The sequence below is a fragment of the Desmodus rotundus genome, chromosome 8, assembly GCF_022682495.2.
Source record: "Desmodus rotundus isolate HL8 chromosome 8, HLdesRot8A.1, whole genome shotgun sequence".
NCBI classification, from domain to species: Eukaryota; Metazoa; Chordata; class Mammalia; order Chiroptera; family Phyllostomidae; genus Desmodus; species Desmodus rotundus.
In genome coordinates, this window is record NC_071394.1 from 100,010,953 (window position 1) to 100,032,636 (window position 21,684).

Consider the following 21,684-nt stretch of genomic DNA (forward strand, 5'->3'; position numbering starts at 1 on the left):
TCCTAAAAGTTAGACACTTGTCATAAGTCCCCAGCCAGTGAACACTGACTCTAGTGGAAGACGGATAGAGAGGCAGGGTCCCATGTCTTTTTGTTTGTTTGTTTAATTCCTGTTCTGTTAGTTTTACCTGGGCATGGTTCTCCTCATGTGGTTACCAAAGATCACAAACCAAAATGCCTACTGGAGCCGGGCAGGCTGCTCTTGTAAAAGACAGAGTGGGCGGGTGTCAGCCTGGGAGGAGGGCGGGGCTGCGGGGGCCTGAGTGGCAAGAACACACCCTGTCTCAGACCCCTCTGCCGCTCAGCTTCAGCCAAGTTCTGCTGGCTCCACATGGCAGCTCCTCTGATTTTCCTAGACAGGGAGAAACTGAATTTGAAAGTGAAATATTCTGATGTTTAATCGTTAAATAGTTTAAAAATGAAAAAAAATTGTACAGGCCTAACTATAATACATTGTAATTAGATTTAGCCCCAAAACTTTGTAATATCTAGCCTATATAATTTTCTTCTAATGTAAGATTTAAAACAAAAAGAGAAATTTTGCCATAGGCTATTTTAAAGATATGGCATATTGTGTTGGATTTTTAGATGGCATGCTTCTTTAAATCATCTTGGCTGGTATATTAGGGTTTTCCAGAGAAAGAGAACCAATAGCATATGTGCGCATAAAGATATATGCATATGGAGATATGTGCACACATGTAGATATGTATGTAGATCTGTCTATGTATCTCTGTCTACAGAGAGGTTTATTTCAAAGAATACGGTCTTGTGATTATGGAAACCCAGGAAAGAGCCACTGTTTCAGTTCAAGGGCAAAGGCCGTCTGCTGCACAATCCTTTCTTGCTCCGGGGGAGGTCAGTCTTTTGCTCCATTCAGGCCTTCAACTGATTAGATGAGGCCCACCCACACTATGAAGTTTTACTTAATGTCTACTGATTTAAATGTTAATGTCATCCACAATCACTCTCACAGAAACATACAGAATGATACTTGGACAAATATCTGGGCACCATGGTCCAGCCATGTTGACACATAAAATGAACTACCACAGTTGGTAATGCGGAGAATGGAGAGACAATTTAGGCAGAAGGCTGGGCTTTCTTTGAGGTAGCAGTAGTGATTACCTAGGCTGTGATCAGCTGTCTTACTTTTGGGGACTACGTTCCATGCAAATTGTCTCAGGAGCACGACTCAGCAAAACACCCAGGAATCAGGGAAATGGGGCAGCCGCTTGTCTTCCAGACTCTGTAGCCCTAACACAATCATCTTCGAGGGAAAGGCTGAAGTCAGGCCTTTGCTGCTGCTGGAACAACTTCATTAATCGGTACTGGCCTAAGGGTGAAAAGCCAGGAAGCTGAAGAAATTGAAGGCTACTACTTTTGAGTCAGTGAACGAAGGTTTGACCTGGCTACAGGTCTCTTGGTAATGCGTGGCAAATGGAGAGAAGTCCTGGATTTGTATGCGTGTTATAAGACAAAAAATCCCTTATTTATTAATTGAGGTTTCAAATGGAAAAAGTGGTTGCTTGGAGAGGCACAGAGGTGTAGGTGAGCAAGTCACAGGGCCAGGTTTGGGTTCGCCCGCCAGTTCTCAGAGTCCGGGCCGTGTCCCCATGTGCTCTGTGAGGTCAGGGGCAGGGTCTGGCAGAGCGACGGGAGGTTCAGTATCTAGCCCTGGGTGGTTTCTTCGGTTTTGGGGACACAGAGCAACCACTCTCGCTCTCAGCATCCTCGTCTCCTGAGTGGGAGAGCCTCCTGGATGAGCTTGTCTCCCCGTGTTTTTGGCTGCAGACTCCTTGATTGCCCTTTCACGTGTCAATAATTCTGTAATGTCGTTGTTTACAGAGAGAATTAACTGGTAATTGAGTCTTTCCTCCAGCCTGGTTGATCCAAATTTTCTTTTTATTATTGATAGTTTTAGAAATATTTCTTTCTGTTTATGTTTGGGAAATGTTATGTAAATTTTTAGGGTTGTTGTCACATTTGGGAAACTTTCAAACACATGTTTTCTTATATGTCTTATCTAATGACATATGTGCCTAAACATTTGTGCATAACCATGAAATTGGACGGTTTGGTCCTTGATGTAATTTCTACATTCTCTGAGGCAGCTTTGTCTTCTTTAATATTTCAAAGATCTTTACCAAATCAAACTGATATGCTCTTGGAGAAATCGACTAAACCATCCTTAAAATGTTTAAAAATAGACAAGAGAGAAAAGTTAATGAAGATGAAAAAAAACACATTACAGGAGCCAGACAGACGACACTGCATATGAAGAACTCCACATGTGACACATACCCATTTACAAAGATGCTCTTTTGGGGGAATTGCCCATGTGGGTCAGCTGCTGCTTGTTTGGTGGGCGAAGCCACTCAGCTGAACTGAGGCCTGAGTCCTGCAGAGGCTTCAAGGGTCTGCAAGGGAATTGGGTTTCTGTGATGAACGCCTGCCCGCCCCGCTTTGGCAGAGAGGAGATACAAAGACCATATGGTTTCACTTGTAGGTGGAATCTACAACAAACAAACAAACAAACTGAAATAAAAACAGACTCATAGAAACAGAGACCAAAGGGATGGTTACCAGAAGGGAGTGGGAGGGATGGCGGAAAAAGGGAAGGGGAATACAGTCAATAATACGGCGACAAGTTTACAGGGTGACAGATGATTGCTAGAATGAGTGGGGTGATCACGCTGTAAGGTATAAAAATGTTAAGTCACTGTCTTGAACACCTGAAGCCAAAATAACCGATACGAGATTGCATACCAGCTATACTTAAATTTAAAATAAACACATAAATAAATAAATAGCACTGAGGGTGGGAACAAGAGAAACTTTGCCTCAGGGTTCCGTATCCCTGACTTCCATAAGGAAATGCTTCTCCTCACCAACTGGTACACTTCTGTGCTAGGGAAGCTACAGCCACTGCACTGAATGTATTCCTTTTTTTGCCTTGGACACTTGGAAGCTCCTATTAAACCACTTCACCTTAGTAATTATGAAGGACTGTGTGGTGTTGATTTTTAGGAATTCTGGCTTCCATGCCTTATTCTAATGATTGCTAATCAATTTCTTTCTTTCTTTTGTTGTCTGTTGTATACAGATTTGAAAGGCATCATAAAGCTTATTTGGAAAAAATAATAGAGGTATAAGTAAAAGAAAGACAATGTTTCGGAGGGAGAATGGCTGAGATGGAGTTGAGTGAGTGGAGCTCTAAATAAAAAAGCTGGGATGGGGAGGGCAGTGGGACCGGGGCAGGAACAGGGAATTGCAGAAGGGACTAAGATTTGAGAGGGCATTAGCAGGCCGTGGGCTGGACTCCGAGCCCGAGGATAGCCCTGGCAGGGGCAGGAGGCCACCAGCCACACCCCAGGGTGGCCTGCTGCCTCCTGTTACTTAGCCTTTATTTTTTTTCAGTCTGGATATTTCGAAGATTTTTCTCTTTAGTTTTTCACTATGACATATCTACTTTTGGATTAATTTGTGTTAATCCTGCCTTTTGTTCAGAACAAGTTTTTAATTTGAGAATTTGTATCTCTTTTCAATCTTGGAAATGTTCTACTTCTATCTTTGAAACACTGCCCGTTCACTGCCCTCCATGTTCCTTACTTGCTCTTTCTGCCCATCCTCTCCACTGAGGCCATCCTCCCGTCATTTCCTCTGAGCCAGCTCTCATACGGTGTCCAGTCTGGAGTACTCTTTACCTATTGAGTCTGTCTCGATAACTACAAATTTATTTTTCACAATTTCAGTTTTTAACTTCATTTTTATTGTTGACACTATTACAGATGGCCCCATTTTCCACCTTTGCCCACCTCCACCCAGCCCCCACCCCGCTTCTCTCTGGCTATCACCACACTGTTGCCTGAGTAGTTTTTAAGTAGTTTACTGTGGTTTTAATTTCTGCCTGACTTTTTTTCTCATAATTTCTGTCCCTTTTATTAATGTTATTTCTTCTCACTGAGGATTTTAGACATTTATTTAAAGTCATTGTCAACTGTTTATAATTTTACTTTCATCTCGAGTGAATTTATGTTTGATTATTTATTATTTTATTTTGTTTCCTGTCTTTTGTTGCATTTGATTTCCTAATGTGTTTTGATATTTTTGTTTGCAGGCTCATCTGAAGAGGGAGGTCTTGTACCACCTCTCTATCCAAAACAGACAGATGCTATTTCAATTAGGATGCATTGGACTTCATGTAAGATGAAATCCAACCAACACTGGTTAAAACACATGGAATTTGTTATTTGCTTCAGGAGGACAGAGGCTTGGTGACCCAGGGTTCTCCGAGTGGTCCAACAGTGCCAAGATCCAGGTCAGTTTATCTGCTTTTCCTCAGTAGTTTCAAGAGGCTGTCTCAGCTTCAGGCATCCTCTCATTGCATGATAATGTACCCAGTGAGATGGCAGATGTAGACAGAGAACAGCGGCTTTTCCCCTACAAACACTTTATTTGGAAGCAAATCTTTCCTAGAAACCCTAAGCAGTGAGCCTGACTTGGGTCCCTCACTGGGTATTCAACACGTCCACTTTTCACCTACCCTGCAAGAATAAAACTCTGACATCCCAAATCAACTGACAGCAAGACAGCAGTTTTAGCTTCTACTAATCACTTTGGATTTCTCTTCCGTTTGATAGCCACAGACACAGTCGTTTTGATTTTGAACTTGGCTGTGATTTTAGCAGTTTCTTTTTATATTTCATGTGTCATTACTATGTGCTCAGACTGGAGGAAAGGAAAGGGTCTTCAAATGATATACTTACAATGCTACCTAGATCCAAATCCTACTCTTTTTCTTTTTTAACTTATGGGACATGAGACATGTGTTGGGTAGGGAAGTGGTCAAACTCACAGCACTAATGGAGATGCAGTTGACTTGGCTTGAAGGGTGTGGGCCAGAGTGCTGACATAACCTAAAGCAGGGCTCCCTGCCTGCTGCTACAAAAGCCAATGAGAGGCAGGTGGTGATGGAAAGGAAAGTGGCTTATTTGCAGATGCCGGCCACCTGGAAGATGGGGGACTCATGTCTCTCAAAGCTCATCTCCCCATCTCAGTGGAGGCAGAATTTTTTTTAATAAGGAGGGAGAGGGGAACAGAACAAAGAGATGAAGGGAGAGGCTTGGAAAGTTCTCTATGTGCAGATGAGCACAGTCCATCTGATAAGGCAAGTGATGGTCCTGTGTGCATCATCCTGGTTTAGTCATCCTGGCTCCATGTCATCCTTGCTCCACAGTTGAAGGTCAGGACATCTCCCGGAGCTGGGATGCTTGAAGCTCGGAGTCTGTATATTTTGGAACTAGTTCCTAGGATTTATACAAACATGTTGTTCATCTACAAGCTACATATTAGTCAGCGTCAGCACTTACGGAAACAATGTCAACAGAATGGTGGGGTGGGTTATTTAATTTCCCACCATTAAAACTTTCCACTGTGACACTAAAGAGAGTGACACCCTCTGTAATCCTTCTGTGTGGGTGAGGCACAGGGGAAGCTCAAAACAAGACAAATAAATGCCCTCCTGATACATATTCAACTTGACAGGATATGCCTGCCAATTCAGCTTACTAACACTTGAGGGCAGAATTTTAGCCCAGGTATACTTTCCATATGAACTTGAGCTCCAAAATCAACCTCCAAAGCCATGAATTTTTGTTATTTTTAACCTTGAATTAGCTACTATGGCAGTTGTGGAGAGTATCAATATTTAGTCTTGGTTAATTTTCACATTAATGAACTGGAATGTGATGTACCATTTAGAAATATTAGGAGTGAGACATCAACACCTTGACCCATAAACCCTTGTGGCCGGCCCAACGTGTGTTCTCCACATGGCAGCAGACAGCAGGGGGTGTGAGGGTAGAGGAAACATGAGGGTCTTTTCTATGTTTTTCCATGGGAGCACTTATTTTATAGATGGGTTACAACAGTCAGCAAACAACACATTTTGTTTTACCTGCACTGATTTTTTATTACTACAGTTTCTAGAATGGCTGGTCCAGTTTGGAGCAGAGGTGGGGTTGCTTCAAAGACTTTCTTTCAAAGGCTTTGTTTTCCAAACTCATTTTTTTCCTTTTCTTTCAAAGGAAAAAGGAAGTTACTTCTATAGAGTTTATTTACTAGCAGTTGTTCCAAGGGAATTGAAGTTCTGCATTTCAAAGAACTTGTTTTCAGAATCTTTTTTTTTAAGATTAAAAAGTTAGTTCCATACAGTTTACTAAAGAAGTATTTCTAAGGGTGTTGGAGAGTAGCTTCCGAGAGGGCTGCCGGAAGCTGTCATTGCTGATTTTCTTCCAGCTCTTGGTTTGCTGCTATTCAAGCAGAAAGGGGCTTTGGCCTGTAATTCCCATCCGCAGCTGCCATCGCTTTGCCCTTCCTCACACTCTGGGGTCCAGTGTCATAGCCACTCACCTTCAGGCTGCTGCTCAGGCCCCAACTCGGCCTCTGGTCATTTCCACCTTCGTGTCCATGTGCGTGTCGGCTACTGGCCACCTGTGAGGCTGGCCAAGGACTGCCTCACCCCCACACTCCTCCATACCCCATCAGCTGAGACAGTGGCCTTTGGAGCCATCTCTGCGGGTTCTGTCTCCTCCTGGTGAGTTGAGATATAACTCGAGGCTGCTAAGGCTCCATTTTGCAGGAATCCATTGTCTCTCAGTCTTCACACTTCCCTTGCTCACTTTTAAGGAGCTATTGTTGTGTGCAGCCCCTCAGTGGCTGCAGAGGAGGGAGAGGAGGGTTGTACTAATTGCATGTAATGACTGAGCTCACCTACAGTGGGAAAAGCACATCAACAGTTACTTCCCTTTGAGGGTAGAGTCCAGGGGTGTAGGCAGCCAGCGTATCAGGGCTCTGCAACCATGGGAGGGCTCCTTGTCATGTTGGTTTAGGGAGCCTGCTATTTCCACATCAGTGTTGGCAAAAGATGGCCCATAGGACGTTTAGCTCGCCACCTGTTCTGGTAAATTACTGGGACGCAGCCACACTCATTGGTTCACATTCTGCCTATCGCTCTTTTCATGTCAGAGTTGGTTGGTTGAAGCAGAGATCACATAGTTAGCTCACAGAGTCCAGGGTATTTCCTAACTGACCCTTTCCAGCAAAAATTAGCCAGCCCCTGGTCTTCAGTCTATAGAGGGGAAGAAACTTGAGACTTCTGGCAAAGCCCTAAGAGATCCAGGAAGCCTTGCTGCGGTCTGTCCAGCACCCCTTATATCTCTTCTGGGTGTTTGAGGTTTGAGTGACACTCACCCATGTACCAAGATAAACCTCTGTGCATTTCACTTTGCCCACATATGACAGCCTGAGTGAGGGTCACAGTTGACATGTGCCCCATTGATCCCCTCCAAGGGATGCTATGTCAACAGGGAAGGACAGAACTAAAGAAGATATTGTAATATTAGGAACAATAAAATATTTGTGATTATTTGCATCTTGGTGAAGGGTTTGGGGTATTCCATTATTTCTTTGGGTGACATCTCACTAGATGTGGCGAGGCAGTAAAATCCTTTGACCACTCATCCCAACCTATTTGTATGCACTCAAAGCCCTTGGTGGACCCAAGTTAAAGGAACACAGTGGAGCTACGGACTGCCACAGCGACCAATCTAAGGCAATCCACAAAGGCCACCAGATGGGGAGAATGAGGAATGCTTTCTCCTCCTCAAGGTTCCTGCATTTATCCCCTGCCCCCGGTGGAACAACTGGGCAACACGGGTCAAAAACATGTGATTTATGCCATGACTGGTGTAGCTCAGTGGGTTGGGCATTGGCCAGCAAACCAAAAGGTCACCAGTTCGATTCCCGCTCAGGGCACATGCCTGGGCTGTGGGCCAGGTCCCTGGTTGGGGGAGTGTGAGAGGCAACCAATCAGTGTTTCTCTCACACATCAATGTTTCTTTTTTTCCTCTTCCTCTCTCCCTTCCCCTCTCTCTAAAATATAAATAAATAAAATCTTTAAAAAAAAAAAGTGTGATTGATTTATACTGGTGACCCCATCAGCAGGAACATGGCCAAGCTTGCCATTCTAGAAGAGGTCCCAAGCACATGTACCCAGGATGCTGTTTTCCTGTATGAAGCAAGGCTCTTCTCCACGACTGTGGTGTATCCCTCAACGACAGTAAAGAAAGAGCTTGAAAACAAGGCAAAAATGTAGGCAGATGTCCTTTTAATGGTTAACAGGCTCAACCAAAGATTAGTTAATTATTTAGAAGAATGTTCCTGTGTTTGACCTTGGTATTTACTATTTATAAGAGTCCAGACATTGTAAAATTATATGCTAATTTGAAGTTCTGTTTGACAGAGGGGGAACAAAAACAAATTATGGTTTTATTGCTCTGTGGGACAGTAACTAGTTTTGCATTTGGTCTAGCAATCTTTTTAAATACTTTTTTTTTTCTAGCAATCTTATTCAATCCTTCTCTTTAAAAGTGCTTTTCATTGATGGACTGTGCAGACCCTGCTCCTCACATACTCTTGGAAGCAGCTCTACCTTCGTACTGGCTTGTAGTGATGGAGAAAGGAAAGCCCAGCCCTGCATGTTCAAGCCTCTCCTCCCTTAGTGTATGCTAACATCTCATTGGCCAAAGCAAAACACATCAAACTCAAGGGGAGGGAACTTCTCAAAGAGACAGGAAGAAATATAAACCAAACAAGTATCTAACCACAGTTATGGCTAAGTTTATGTGTCAATTTGACTGGGCCATGGGATGCCCAGGTAGCTGGTTAAACATTATTTCTGGGTGTGTCAGTGGAGGTGTTTCTGGAAGAGATTAACGGTTGAATTGTTGGACTGAGTAACGATAATGGCCTTTCTCAGTGTGGGTGGACATCACCCCATCTGCCCAGGCCCTGAGCAACACCATTGGCTTTCCTGGGTCTCCAGGCTGTGCACAGCAGATTGTGGGACTTCTGATCCTCCATAATCATGTGGGCCGATCCCTCTACCTATCTGTCTATCACCTTTCTCCCATTGGCTCTGTTTCCCTGGAGAACTCTAGTTCACCTACCACAGTGGATAAACTGAGGCATTTCATTACTAGAATTCATTGTCAGATGCTTAGAGCAAATAAATAAAATGATCATGTACGATACAAAAATATAAAAGCACGCACACTGACTTCTCAGCAAAAGGCCTGATGGCAAATTGTGTGTGTGTCACAGACTTGGCTGGACATAGTGAAGATAGCAAGTGAGTTCAACCAGTCCAAATGTGCTATGCCATAATCCTGCACTGCTATCCTGTGCAGATATTTAACAAGAAACAATGTCACTTGTCACAACTTTGTAGGTAAACAGACACAGTCGAGACAAGGATGTTCATAAAAGACTAAGGTTACACGCATTGCAAAAACACCTAGGATGGAACAGAAAATTTAAATCAGAGGTGGGAGACTCTATAGCCTGGGGGCCAAATCTGGCCCACCCCCAGTTTTGTCAATAAAGTTTATTGGAACACTGTCATACACATTCCTTTGTGGGTAGTCTATGGACACTATGGTACAACGACAGTGTTAATAGTTGCAACAGAGATCACAGGGCCCACAAAATCTAAGATACTTACTTTCTGGCCCTTTACAGGGAACGTTTGCTGACCCCTGCTTTAGAACAATGCCAAAGGTATGATTTCACTTCTTCTCGAGCTTCCTAACCACCCCGCTCCTGGTGAGGAGAACTAGAGCCGTGGTAGGCGTGCGGGGCAGGAGTTTGCTAGGGGACCTACTGAAAGCTTCCCCCTCCCTGCTCTTTCTCAAGTTTTTGAGAAAAAAAGTTTTCTGGAGGGAAAAATGTTCTGGATATTCCTCTTCCTCGACAATTGGGAAAGTTTACCTCTGTCACAGCACCTTGAGCTAAAATACAAGAGATATTTATCGGAAAATGTGCAAAACTCAATTTGCAGCACGAGTGACAGGCACCTGCAGTGCTGAGCTGCTCTCTCCCTGGTGACATTGTTACAGAACAGGCGGTGGGGGGGTTTCCAATATATTATTACAGGAAGGATCCCTCCTTTCTCTCTCTCTGGAGGTTCCCCCCCCCCCACACACACCTACTAGGTTCAAAATGCCTGCCGCCAGAGGAAAGACATCTCTCAGTGCCAGAGATTGGTAAAAAGGAAAAAAACTATTTATTTAAAAGTTACACAGACTTAGAATAATGACTTAATGTTTTCATTAAGATACTAAAGTCCTCTAGAATACCCACAGATGCACAGTCCTTCCCTCTCCCTCTGCCTAGTCCGGGGTACCATATCTCAGGAAAAGAAGTAGAAGTCCCTGATTCAGGCTCCTGGCACCATCCGCTGTGTGGCTGCTGCAATCTCCAGTTAATCCAAAGCCATGAGGCACCTTCTCACGGCCCACCAGCAAGAGTCCTTTCTCCCCTTTTCTTCCTGGCAAAGTCTCTCCTGCTGCCAAAGCTGCGTGGCAAAAAGGAGCACCCCAAAACCACATGGTTCTCCTTCCTCTCCTCCAAAACCGCATGGTCTTCCCTCTATTCACTTCTCCAAAGCTGCATGATCCTCTTCCTTCTCCCCCCAAACTGCGTGGTCCTCTGTCTCTATGGCTGCTGCACCTAGGTTTAAATCCCAGCGCCTGTCTTCCTTTGCAGCCCCACTTCCAACTCCTCCTACACTCAGCTACACCTGCCAGCATCCCTGTATTCTTCCAGCTTTATTGGGCTGTGATAGTAAGTCCTGGCAGGTGTGGCCCCATGGCATGGAGCCAATCTTCTCCAAGCTCTCATGCAGGAGCTATAACCAGGGGGACTTGCTTCCCAGTTACATCTTGGGTTGAAGTCACTCCCATCTCCCTGGCTCAAAGCCTGGCCACAGCTATTTAACATATCTATGAAACCAGTTAAAGGTTATAAATATGTTAAATGACCATGCCAGGGGCAAGCTGCAAAGCTGTTGCTACCCAAAACAGTTCTCAATGGCCCTGTTCCATGTGTCCATTCCCCCAGCTCAGGCTTGTGGGGGTGAGGGCATCCTATATATATTTTTCTAATATTTCCTGGACACCTTGAGTTCTGGACCACATTACAAATCCCTTCTTGGGACCCTCCTCTTGGCTGCACCCTGCTTCAACATTCCCAGGACTAAAAAGAGCCATTCAATAGCCCTGTATTGAACTGAAGCCTCCAAGCTGAGTTCGACCTAGGTTCATGCGTAATGAAACACAATTTATAGTAATAGCGCTAATGAATCTAGACTGCTCAGTAGGAATTTAGGGTGGAGGCCCAGAGTCACCAAGTTTCTCAAACTTGGTCCCCAGAGAGCTGAGCTCAGGCCCAAATGCGAGCAATGGATCTAGGGCCTGGTGGTGCGGATCAGCTGCAGGGGAGCAGGAGGAGGAGCAGGAGAGAAGCAGGGTCAAAACCTCTCACTTGGTCCCGGGTCCTGAGTGGTGGTCCTTCCAGGTCATGGCTGCATTCCAGGACAGGCAGTGCTGGGCGCTGGAGAACAAGTGGACTTGGCAATGTGACACACCAGCATTCAGATTTGGGTTCTGCTGTGTGCCCTGGCTCTGGGTTTTTTTTGTTTTTTAAATTTATTTTCCAATTACTATTTATATTCAGTATTATTTCATATTAGTTTCCAGTGTACAGCATACGGTTAGACAATCATGTACTTTACAAGGTGTTCTCTGAACCTTGCGCTTCGTTTTGTTTTTACTTCAGAAATAGAAACAATTGAATGGGAGATAATGTAATATGATGGGGGTTGCTATGAAGAATAAGAAAACACAGAAATGAAGATTTGACTCCGGTTCCCCACCCCTCTGTTTTCCCACCCTTCTTTAAACACAGCTCTATTTTAAATAAACATGGAAGGATTTCTGCAGAAAATTACTGTGGGAAGCAAATTAGCTCTTTTTTTAAACCCGTGTTAGCAAATATTTCCTTAGTTGCCCAAGCTTCCTTTTATGAACACACACTGTGTTTGTATTTTCACTGTGTTGTAAATCCTGTGCTTGAAGATGCCCTGTGCTTGAAGGCTGGCCTCCACTTCTGTGCTGGCTGGCCCCTGCCCGTGAGCTCCGTGAAGGCGGTGGGACAGGAACAGGGCCCCCAGCTGGGGCTCTCCATTGCCTGGCACAGGGTCTGGCGCAGGGTCTGGCACCGAGTAGGTGTGATCATGGGGTTGCTGTGATCATGGCTATTTTACAATTAAGAAAATGGGGTGTGTTTTAACATTACTGCCAGCTGTTTGCCCTGGGGCCGGTCACTTAGTTCATCTGGGCCTCAATTTCCATATCTGCAAATATGGGGTTAATAACAATATACAACCTCATAGGTTGTTAAGAAGATTAACTACCACAGTAAAACACTTAGGCCATACTTGTGCGCTAGAGTTACTTTTACTAGCGTTGTTTCTACCGGAGCAGAAAAGGCAGAGGCACCCTCCATGCATAGCCTGTAGCTCCTTCTGGCTTTTGCACGCTAGGTGGTGTGAATGTCCTTCTCTGCACTGGCCTGGGGGCTACTCCATTGGGGAGGCCTGGCTGCACGTGCAGCTTCTGCTCAGGACTTAGGCAGGGGGGACACAGCAGAGGCAGCAGAAAGTGGAGCTTCAAAGAAGTTTCGAAGCTGGCAGCCTCCCTTTGGGAGGTAATGAATGAGGCAAGCCATTATGACAACACTCCAGGTCTTTTCCTCCAGGTCTTTTTTAAAGGTGCCCAGGAGAGAAATGCTGTTAACATTCTACTAAAGCCCTGAAGCAGGAGGATTAGTAACAGCTCTTATCTGGGACTCAGACAGCCGATAGAAAAATAGAAAAATGGACAGGGAAGACCTGGCCATTTGAGAGCCTGAGCCTCCTCACAGAGCTAGGAACTTGTAGCGGAAGAGGACGAGAGAGCTTTGAGAATAGTGAGAAGCCCTCGGTTTTAAGAATAAGCTGAGCCTCTAGACTGTCCACAGAGTGGGGACATGCACCAGGGGCATTCTATTGTAAGGGATTATCCATTTCTACCAGGTTGGCCTTGTTGCAATGACCCAGTCACAGAGATGGGGCTCCTCGCTGGGCTGCATATGTCAGAACCAGAGTTCCCGGGATATTTGCTTCTCCGTGGAGTGCAGGCTGCTTTTGCAGGGTTGATGACTTGGCCGAGGCTGAAGCAGGTACCCCAGCTCCAGGTATCATAGCCAGTGGGACAAGAAAGGACTCCATATTGGCAGAGGAATAAACTGTGGAGTGACCTGGGGATTCAGTCACAGGCAGAAGGCAATAATAGCACAGCCAGCTCACGAGATCACCCCTCTTTCATTGACTGAGTGAGTCTGAGGTGCCAGGCCCTGGGCTGGGACTGTGAATAGAACCATGGAGACACCAGGAGTGGACCCAGGTTTTGTGTGTCCTCTACACAAAATAATGCAAGATCATGCACACACAGTTAGGCAACATGTGGATATTTATTTAGGATAAGAGAAATTACAGCAAATGCCATATTTTTTAAAGCTGACAACACCAAAAAAATATATATTGTGCTTGAATTAGCAGTCAGACACAGCCCTATAATGTTTTCTACCATCATGTCTGATAGCAAATTCTTTGATCTGCATCTGACAACAATTTTGTAACGTTATTTTCCGAGGAGGACAGAAAGAGGATCCGCTCTTTCCTCTTGCGTAGTTTATCAGAAATTGCTGTGCATTAGTGGTAGTTGAGGCGAGTTTCTTTCATCTTCATGTATCATTATAGTCATGGAAACGTGCGGGCTGTTGTAAATTTGGAAAAAAACTTCCGAGTCCAGTATGTGGATTGCAGACTCTGTCCATTCTGCTCTTTTGCATCGTGTGTAGCGGTGTTCGGCTTCTCATAATCTTGATCTCTTCTGTTATTTCATTATCTGTACTTTTTGGATACCTCTTCATCTGGACCATCGGCATTTTAGTGTAGAGTGATAGATAAGGTTTCCACACACTGAAGGCTCTTCTGGTCTGTTTTTCAGTTGATATTTTTGGCTTCCATTCGGATGATTCCTTTCTGTCAGTTTTGAGTTTTAGAGTGACCATTAATTCTGAGCAATATACAAAAGTGATTTGCAAGCAAAGACTACACAAAGGAAATTCAAATCCGTTTTTAAGTGCCAGCACTTTGTATCTAACTGCATAATCGTGAAATCAACACGTTTTTGCACTTTACACATTGACTATGTGGGAATTTGCCAGGCAAACTTCTTGAAGTCATTTTCCGGCATCTGTGGGGATTTTGTCTGTAGTGTTATCTGAAACTCCCCAATGTCTTGGAGGACAGATTGTGTCGGATTCACGAAGCTGTGCCCTGGTACACGGGGATGTTTAAAACATGCTCTTTCCCACACAGACATGGGCTCTGTTTGTACTATTGCTACAGGTGTGTGCCCTACAGCATAAGGTTATGATAAAAATTTATTTTGCTGCATCCCATAAAAAAGAATTAAAAAATGTGTGCCAAATGTGTAATTGTGCACACAACACTATTGAATAGATTCCTGAGAAGGGAGACTTAAAAAAAAAAATCTAGGTATGGATGAGTGCTGAAGCCTTTGCTTGCACTTCTACTGGTCCTGTGACTGTTAAGAGTGCTACAGACTAGCTTTGACCCTGTGCATTTTGAATTTTGTTTCTCTTCCACCTCCAAGTGCTGTGGAACATGTTTACACCAACACACAGTCTCTGGACCTGTGCCTTTGTCCATGACGCTAGAAGCATCCTCAGCATCCTGGAGAATCCACCTTTGTCCGCCCACAGAGAGCTTGTACTGGGGGGGAGGGAGGAGTACAAGTAGGCTGTAGACAGGCCATGGCAGGATCACATGATCGGTCCACATCAGAGGAAAGCACAGGAATGGGGAGAATCAGAGAGAAGGGACCTGGGTCAGCTCGAAGAGCAGGGAAAGCATCCTGGGGAGATGGGTTTCAAGCTGGATGATGATAAGTGTTTAGCCAGACAACTTCGATGAGAGAGGCACTTCAGAAGGAGGGCCCAGTGTGAGCGAGGGCCCAGAGCTACGGAGGTACACAGAGTCCAGGGAGAGGTGAGGAGGGGCAAGGGCTCAATAAAAAAGCAGGGGTGCGGTCATGACAGGCCTGGAGAACCAGCCTAAGGGGGCTCTACCCTGGGTGACAGGGAAGTATTGAAAGATGTAGGTCAGGTTTACATGTAGAAAGCTCACTTAAAGCAGTGTTGACTTGGTGAGGGGTAGGGTAGGGGTGGTGCTGGTGCAATAGTATGAGTAAGAGTAGCTGTATGTGAGAAGAAAAGGTCCAAATATCAGGAAAAATTAAGGAATGTGAGAATAAACTTTGGATGCATGGGGATTTCCAAGGATAATGATCCAGGTGTCTGGATTAATGAGATGTTGAGAGGGGGGACAGAGGACAGAGGACAGAGGAAGAGCAGCAAGCTTGCTGGGGGGAGAGCTGCTTGAGGTCCTTATAGGACATCTCAGTAAAGACGCTGTGAGAAGGGACACCAGGCGTAACCCCAGTGCTGGGGAGGGATCAGCAATAGCACTGACGTGGGATGTCAGTGAAGCCACAAGCAGGCCTGAGCTCTTCGAGGGAGAGAGCATGGCATCAAAGAGTCAAGGACATAGCACTAAAGCCTGAAACACTAACACTGAGGCAAAGGGGAGGAGAGACAGGCATAGGACACTGGGAAGAAATGGGCAACAAGTAGGAGAAAGATCTGTGTCCAGGCAAGTTTTCCTGAGTTTGAGAATAATCTTAGACCAGGGTAGGATCAGACAGAGCTTCCAAGGAACCCTTGCTGGTTGGGGAAGCTCCCGTGATGACAAGCACGTGGTCCATTTTACAGGGCCAGGCAGCGTTCCACGGCGGCATCGTCTGCTTATCCTGCCAGTAACTTGAAGGGGAAAACCTCTTCCATTCTCTTTTTCCCCAGACAGACTCAAGGAAATGGAAAATCACAGGACTCACAGGATCTGAGGGGGACATTCCATGCAACTAGTAGAGAGCATAGACAAATTAAGATATGTGAGTTTTTGCCTGAAATTATTTTATAACTTTCTATCTCCATGGCCTAAAATGGAAACCTAGCGTTTGCATATACATGTATATTTACTAATGACATTATTAACTACTATTATTTTTTCTATTGTATTTAGATGAAAACTAGTGTGTATTGAATATTATCTCAGTTAGTTAGCCAGCATACTATGTAGCTTAACACGCAAAAGGTTTTTTTTTCTCATTTATAGTTCCTATCTCCGATGGGTCCGTGGGAGCTCTGCTGCATACAGTTACTCTGGATCCAGGCTGACCAAAATTTCACCACCTTGGATCTACATCAGGTGGCACACTTGGCTTCCTCTGCCACCTTAGCCTGGAAAGAGAGATCTGTGGCATCACGTGCTGGCTCTGCAGTGCTTGTCCCAGCAGGAATCTGGAGCGCTCCGATGGACAGCCCAGCGGCCAGGACTAGTCCCGAAGCCCCGCCCAGTTGCCTAGGGCTGGGAAACGAGGAAGGCCCGCCACTGCCACTCGTGCTGGGCGCTGGGCGGTGCTTGTTCCTACCACACTCACTGTTGTCCAAATCCAAAGTCCCAAAGCCAGTTTGAATCAGAAAAGGTAAATACAACAATTATAAAATACCTTATTAGTAATAATAAAAAGCAACAGTAAAATACTTTCGTTGAAAATCATCTAAACAAATAAATATAAATGGAAATACATCACTGGTTTCATTGGAAGCAATTAATTTTTTTAAACCTAGTTATTTAGACTTTGACATATTATTTGTAATACTAATTGTAATATCATTGACACTTTATTAATATATTTTCCAATATTTACTTCATTAAGAGTAATTAGAGTATGTTTTACTTTTGTTGTTTTTATAACAAAATAAGTATAGGAAATGCAGAAAATGACAGTCATAAAAAGTTTTAGCTATTTTTATTTTGCCCTTGCTATAAAACCCAAATCTTGGTGTAATTTAAAATATGTTATGAAATGTTTCTCTCTTTGCTTTCTTTAGTAAGTATGCAAACACTGCAGAGATAAAACACACCATCCCTTAGCGAGGAATTGAGTTTCAACCAAAACTTAATTCACCGATAGGTATTTTTCTTCTCATTCCAATTTATAAGGAAATTACTAGACTATGAAATGTTAAATTTCCCAGTTTTATTATACAATGTTTTTATTGGGAACTAAAAGCATTCAGTACACAGTCCCTAAATTTGGAATTTCCAATTATTTGGAGAAAAGAAAGCTCATATATAAGAATTCTTAAGAAAGAAGAGTCGGGAGATAGTTTTATTTCCTTTTCTTGGCTCAGGGCCCACCATTTCATAGGCCAAGATGGAAAAGTGTCTCTTTCTCTTCATTTTTTAAGAAAGAATTTTCAGCCCTATGTAGAGAAGAACCCTCCTCCCGCGTTTCTCCTTTACTCGGACTCACACACACCTCTGGCACCAGACGCCTGAGCCTATCACATGGTCAGGTAATTAATTCTCCGTGACGCCAGCGGGGCGCCTGAAATTCCCCTCAGTTCTGATGGGACCTGCCTGGAGTTGGACTCAGACCCCACAAGGCTGCCCCACTTCACGCCCTGGTTAAAAGTCCCAGGTTGTCACCTGGACTTCTGACCAATTAGTTATAAATTGGGTTCCCTACAACCCTCTCCTCGGGCCTGATAATTTGCTGGAATGGCTCACACAACTCAGCTGATTATCAAGGACATAATAAAGAATGTCAACTAGCAGCCAGATGAAGAGACGCGAGTCTGGAGGAATCCTGAGGACAGCGCCGTTACTCCTGCGGAGCGGCTGCGCTGCCCTCCTGGCCTGCAGGGGTGCTCGCCTCCCCAGAAGCTCTCTGAGCCCAGTACTTGTGGGATGTTTATGGGGGCTTCATCACGTGGGCATGGACAGCCGTGAACTCAGTCTCCAGTCCCACCCCTTCCAGAGGATGGGGGTGGGGTGGGGTTGAAAGTTTTACGTTTCTAATCCTGGCTTGGTCTTTCTGGTGATGATCCCACATCTAGGAGGCCACCAACAGTCACTTCATTAGAACAAAAGACACTCTTATCACCCAGGAAATTCCCAGGGATTTCGGAGCCCTGAGTCGGGAACTAGTGTTGAAGATCAAACGTTAGAACAAATACTGATGCTCTTATCACTTAGGAAATTACAAGGGTTTTAGAAGCTCTGTTCCAGGAACCAGAGGCAGAAACTAATATATATTTTTTCTATTATTTCACACCTTGGAAGAAATTTGTATGTTATTTTATGTTCCTCTTAAGTGCATATTATTATACCTCAGTATAATTTTGCAGTGTTACCAGTTTCCATATCATATAAGTTACTTTGTTAGTGAAAGGTTACACTTAAAAGTAAAATTAGTAATTAAATACAGTTTAATCATTATAGCATCTAATTTTTTGATTTTTGAATTTATCTGGAAGTTGATAAAAGATATAACTTAAGACTCTTTACAAACACACACACACACACATATATATTTTCCTGGTTAGAACACGTTTATTTTTCAAAAGACTTTTTAAAAGAAGGCTTTAAAAGATATTTGTAAAAATGGAGTTTTAGATTTTTTTGAATTACATATTTTATATTAGATATTTAGAGCATACCCTTACTTATCAGACAATTTTTCTTTTTCTCTTTGTGACTTAAATCTCTAAACATCATTTTGAAACTATGTTACTTTATGGAACATTTGTATAAATTATAAAGCAATAAGTTGACAGCTTTTTTTAAAAAACAGAAGTCTTTGAAACTATCTAAAATGAGAAGAGAGGTTATGTATGGTATCAAAAATTTATTTCTCTGCAAATTAAAAAAAAGAAACCCAAACAGTGTCGCTCACCAGATGACTGGGGTGAAGGGGCAGCAGCAGGGCCAGGCTGTTGCTCCGACTCAGGCTCAGCAAAGCCTCCTGGAGCCCCAGCTTCTCTGCATCTCTCCACCCTGTCGCCCTCAGGGGGCCCACCTTCTGCCTCCGGCGGGCGCAGTGTCTCAAGGTTACAAGGTAGCTTCTGCCTTGCAGATCTTCTCATCTGCGTTCCAGTTAGGAGTGAGAAAGAAGGGGAAGGGCAAAGGCTACCTCATAGCCAAACCTTCCCTTTTAATCCAGGCAAGAGCACCTTCTCTGGGGCTCCGACTTACATCTCATGGGGCAGAACTGAGTCAGGAGGCCTTGCTTAGCAGCCAGGGCGCTGGGAGGATGCACAGTTTTAACACTTCTGTTCGTAAGTAAGAAAGTGGGAACAGATACTGATAGACAATTAGCAGGATTTGCTGAACTTCCTGGAATTAAAATAAAATTACTTGTGTACTGAAAAAGTTAACATATATGTATTTGACCAGTGAATGAGCAACATTCAGTTTTATTTGTAATTTGCCTCTTTTTATGATTTGCCTCCTATAAAGAGAGCCATCTTAGAGCACTTCTCAGCTCCATTCTTGTCACTTTCTGTATCTGACACTTGGGTATCCTTTTTTCTTCTTAAATAAAAGACTCTTAGCTTATTTTTAAAATAAAATGAGGGGCACTTTTCCTTAAGTCACAGATAAAAACAGACCTAATTAAAGACGTGCTAGAATCCTTTTAACACACAAACCCGACTGAGCAGAATGATTACCAGACGATGAAATCTCGCATTTCCCAGTTTTGTTCTATCACATGTTTTGATTCCCTTTGAACCAGCTCATGCAAAGTCAGAAGCAAGTGTCCTGACCAGTGGGCAGCTCTCCCTCACGTGGTCCACCTTGTGGTTCTGCCCCATCTACCGTGGCTTCCAAGGGTGCATGTTACTCTGCATCCAGCGGCAGAAGGGAAAGGGCCTGGAGCACAGACTGCTCAGGGCTAGTTTCTAAGGGCCAGGCTTCGAGTGGCTGGCATCACGTCTGTGCAGGTGCCTTTGACTAGACCTGCATCACAGGACCACATGAGCTGTAGCTCCGTGGCAAGGAGGGGGACTGGGAACTGCTCTGCAGGGACAGGAGGAAGGGGTGTGGGGAAGAGCCAGTCAGGCTCTGCCACCCAGCAGATTTGGCTGCTTGGCAAACAATTACCAGGTTCTGGCAAATACTCTCTGAGTCTGGCAATTAGGAGTTGGCAGAGTTGCACTTCCCTCCTCCACAATTTTGCTGCAGAAATACCACAGCAAAAAAATCTTCTTTGTGAAATCTAAAGAAAAAATAAACAAACACAACAGAAACAGACTCATAGATACAGAGAACAGACTGAGGTCTGCCAGAGGGAGAGAAGTGAGGGGACGGGGTTAAAATGGTGAGGAGATTAACTATAAATTGCCAGTAACAAAAATTGCCATGGGGATGTAAAGTACAGCATACGGTATATAGTTAGTCATGTTGTAATAACTACGTATGGTGCCAGGTGGGTGCTAGACTTATGGGGGGCCGCTTAGTAAATTATATAAATGTCTCATGACTAGGCTGTACACATGAAACTAATATAAAATAATACTGAATGTCAACTCTAATTTGAGGGGGGGAAGGACCCATTTTGGGCTTCTAATCTCCAAAACAAACAAACAAAAAGCATCAAAAAACTCACCAAAGAAAAACATCAAGCTCTAAATATAATTCTGATCAATGAACAAGAGATCACAAAACAGACACGAGTTGCGCTTGTGAACAAGGAAGCCTCCTCGCTGTTCTTAGAGACTGCTCCGCGTGCCTTGAATGAGAGGTTCACTGCAAGACAGACCCAAAGATATTCAATGCATTTTGCGGCCGGGCCAGCGTCACAGCGGGAGTGCTCTGGGAGGTCAGGGCTCATAGGGCTGTGGCGCTCTGGACCTCCCTGCTGTTCTGCAGGAAGTGGCCTTGCAGGTGCTTTCTTACCTGTTGTTCATAGAGGGTCCCAGAGACCCAAGCCATCTCTGTAGGCAGCCACATACCCTGAAGCACTCCTCATTTCATCAATTCAAATGACTTCATTGTTATTATTATTGGTAGTGGTACAACTTGGACCTCAGGCACAAAGAAGTAGACTTAGTGAGCTCCTCTGCTCATGTCCTGCTGTCCTCCTTGGTCTGTTCCAGGCTCCATTCCCACTCCTGGGCCCCCTCCCTCCCCCAGGCCACCCCTCTAATGTGTGGATGTTCTAATGCATGTTCTTTTATCTGTGTGTGTCCTTGAAAACAGGTATAGCTTTGTGTGCCTCTATTGTTAACTTTTATTGATTCTGTTGGGTTAGAGATCTCATTCTATTACTTAATGTTTTTCTTCCCTTACCACTATTCTTACATGATCTTCCCATATTGTTATGTGTGTTAGGTTGGGTTTCCCAGGAACAGACTCTGAGATAGAGATGAGCGTGAAGGAAGTTTACTGGGCATTTCTGTGCTCAGATCAACCCCTTGGAGAGAGGGATGGAGGGAGGGGAGCCAGACTGCACAGAGGAGGAGCAGGCATCTGGGGAGCTCGGGAGCTGGGATGGCCCTGCTGAGTTGCCATGACTGAAGGCCAGGAGCCCAGCCTCAAGGCATCAACCAGTTACTGGCTGTAGGCTGCCCTGAAAGCGTGGCCAAGGTGAGGGGCTTGCTTTGGCCGAGAGCAACTTTCAGAGAGGGGTGCAGGTACGTGCATCAGTGGCCCACAGTTCTGGGGGTTGGAGGAATGAATGCTTCCATCTCGACAAGGGCTGGGGAGCCTGCTGGACTATCTGCTGCTCCACGCAGAAGTCCAGGA